Here is a 3,302-nt window from a genome sequence, read left to right on the forward strand (position 1 = left end):
CAGACTCTGGGGCTCGCTCACTCATAGGAACTGGAGTTACACTGCAACTAATCGGCCTCATGTGGATATCTTGAGCCACGAAATGACACAAAGTAACAAAGTGAGGGACAAACAAAGTAGCCTCACTCCCTCCACAATGTCCTTTTTGGAAATGAACAGTTGAGATAAGCCTCTTTCAGGCCGCTTCTTGACGATACACATCTGAGGCTATCTCATGTGCAATACAAATGATCAACATCATAACATTTATTCCATTATAAGAAGCTATATTGGTTCATAAATAATAAATATTGGACATCACTATCACCTCTGTATGCGTAGGAAATCAATCCCTTTCATTGTGTGTGTGTATGTGTGTGTGTGTGTGTGTGTGTGTGTGTGGGGTAATACACGCCACTCGGCCTCACAGTTTATGCACACGGTCGTTTTATGCAATGAATATGGAAGACATTCCGCATACACACATCATTGCGTAATGTCAGAGTCACACAAACAGTGTGGTGCTGTTTGGCTGCAACACAATATAGTAGGATGATGACAACTATTTTCAAAACGCCCGCTTGTGCAGAGGATCACCACCCTCCCAGCCGCACCCCAGGTCCTCAGGCCCCCTTACTGTCAGGCCGAGGTGGTGTCTAGGGAAGAAAGAAGAAGAGTGATGTTTATTAATGACAGTCAATACGACACGTTCCAGCTAAACAGACTCATCCTACTAGGGTTAGTGTTTCCTAACTCCAGCGGTAGAGTAGCCTACCCCCAACAACACCCATTTTTCTTGTAGGCCCTGGACAGCCACAGCTGACTGAACAACCTGTCACCTTAATTAATGTCTCAATGAGTAAAATCAGGTGCAACAACAACAACAACATGAGGACAGGGACACAGTGTACTAAGCTGATCTCCAGTTGTCACCGTTTGGCCTTGTGTTCACATAGCCTATATCAGTATTTGATATGTTTGCAGACGGGTAGGTGCTTAATACCACCTTGAAACGCCTCCCTAGTCCCCAGAACCCAGCGCTCCCTTGCAACGCCTCCCGAACATATCACAGAGGCGCGCTCTCTGTGCCGCTGGCCCCAACTCAGGCTGACAAAACGTAGATAATAGCGCCCACGCACTGTTGCTGAAGTATTATTCACTTGAACTCAACTAGCGAACACACCATGTCTGGAAGAGGCAAAGGCGGCAAGGGACTTGGAAAAGGAGGCCCTGTTGCCACCGCAAAGTTTCGCGATAACATCCAGGGAATCACCAAACCCGCTATCCGCTGTCTGACAACGCGGGCGGGCGCAGCGAATCGCCCGATCTACGAGGAGACCAAGGGTGTCCTGGAAGGTGTTCCTGGAGAACGGATCCGTGACGGTACCTACACCGAGCACGCCAAGAGGAAGACCGCTAGGACGTGGTTACGCCTGAAACGTCAGGACGCACCCTGTACGGTTTCGTGACAAAATACCCTGGGAACCACAACACTCGAAACCCAAAGGCTTCAAGAGCACCCACATCCGCCTCTAAAAGGGCCCATTCCATATAGTTTTTTTCTTTCTTCCGTATGCTATTTGGTAGGAAAGTATGATCACTGTGAGTGGACAGGAGTATTAAATAGAGGATTTAATGTCCCTTCCGCTTTAGCGCACAGAGGGAGGCCTATATCTGACAGTAAGTAAAAGTGGTAGTGGACGTTGTTATTTTGGGTCATGGTCAGTGGCATTTGGACACATAAAGCCACCACTAGTCGTAGACGTGCCTCGAAAAGAGGGGACAGCGCTGCACACAAGACACACAGTCCAAAATGGGAGCCCTATGTCTGATGGTGCCAACGTAAAAGTACCCTATCACCAGGCATTATGTGGCACAACAATCGTGCTATCTCGGACAAATCATTCAGGGCCTCCCTGTGAACACCCCATCGGTCACAGAGCATAGGCTATAGAGAGGAGGGAGGGTGTGAGGACCCGCGCGCGCCCCTCAATTGTCTCTTGTTCGGGAAGCTAACCCTGAGGTAGCGCCCTTGAGCGCTAGAGCTCCACTGGGCAACAGCAGGGCGCCACGAGAGCAGGGAGCAGTCACGTAGATGATTGCTTCCTCTTCATAAGACGGGTAAGCACCTCACCCTCATTCGGTTTCTGAGAAGCAACGAGACATCATCATGCCCGAGCTAGCAAAGTAGCGCCTCAAGAAGGGCCTCCAAGAAAGCTGTCACCAAGACTGCAGGGAAGGGGCGGCAAGAAGCGAAGAAAGTCAGGAAGCTGAGAGTTACGCCATCTACGTGTACAAGGTCTGAAGCAGGTCACCCCGACACCGGCATCTCCTCCAAGGCCATGGGAATCATGAACTCGCCTGGTGGAACGACATCTTCGAAGCGTATCAACGGAGAGTCCTCTCGCCTGGCCCACTACAACAAGCGGTTTACATCAACTCCAGGGAGATCCAGACCGCCGTGCGCCTGCTGCCCCGGTGAACCCAGCAAACACGCCGTGTCCGAGGGCACCAAGGCCGTAAACCAAGCACACCAGCTCCAAGTAAACAGCGCATTTGGACTACTCTACTAACCCAAAGGCTCTAAGAGCACCCACTCTGTCAGTAAGATACATCGCCACTGAATGAATGCAGGAGGCTGCACATTGTAGGAAATCATGTGGGTTACATTGTATCATTGTTTAATGGGCATGCCACGCTGCCTCGGGAGAACAACATGTATCATTTCCCGCCTGCTCCAGCGTAGGGGTTTCAGCACGCTTTTTGTTGTCTTTGCACGCTGAATAGTAACCCATGTTTGTCGGCTCCATTCCAGGTGAAGGCAATGTAAAATGGGCACCATTTGACAAAGGTGTAAATAAAGTGTGGGTTTGATTGTTGAAATGCTTTGTGCTTAATGAGCGGATAGTATTTTGAGTGACTTCCTGAATCGGCAGGGACACGGACGGAGAGAATGACGCCTTCCATCATTGACTATACCTCAATGATGTGAATGAGAAACGATAATGGCAAGAATAAAAAGGGGGTGAATAATCCCGCTTCAGGAAGAATAGGAGTAGGCAATATATATATATATATATATAAACGTAGCCCTTTTGCCACGGTATTTCTGGTCAGGTGCATCATATATAAATAGTCCCCCGAGCTCAGTTGGTAGAGCACTGTAGTTTGCAACGCCAGGGTTGCGGTTAAGCTTCTAAGGGGGCCAGTATAAAAATGTAGGCACACACTTAACTGTAAGTGGCTCTGGATAAGAGCGCCTGCTACATGACTCAAAATGTCATGTAAAGTGTAGTACATTTGAGTACATAGTGTATTTCTCC

General features: G+C 48.9%; 1 pseudogene; it reads left to right on the forward strand.

The window, feature by feature from the left end:
- Positions 1-1,163: 1,163 nt before the first annotated feature.
- LOC123488746 lies at positions 1,164-2,526 on the forward strand (annotated as a pseudogene).
- Positions 2,527-3,302: the final 776 nt, after the last annotated feature.

Source organism: Coregonus clupeaformis, unplaced genomic scaffold, assembly GCF_020615455.1.
Source record: "Coregonus clupeaformis isolate EN_2021a unplaced genomic scaffold, ASM2061545v1 scaf2450, whole genome shotgun sequence".
Classification (NCBI taxonomy): Eukaryota; Metazoa; Chordata; class Actinopteri; order Salmoniformes; family Salmonidae; genus Coregonus; species Coregonus clupeaformis.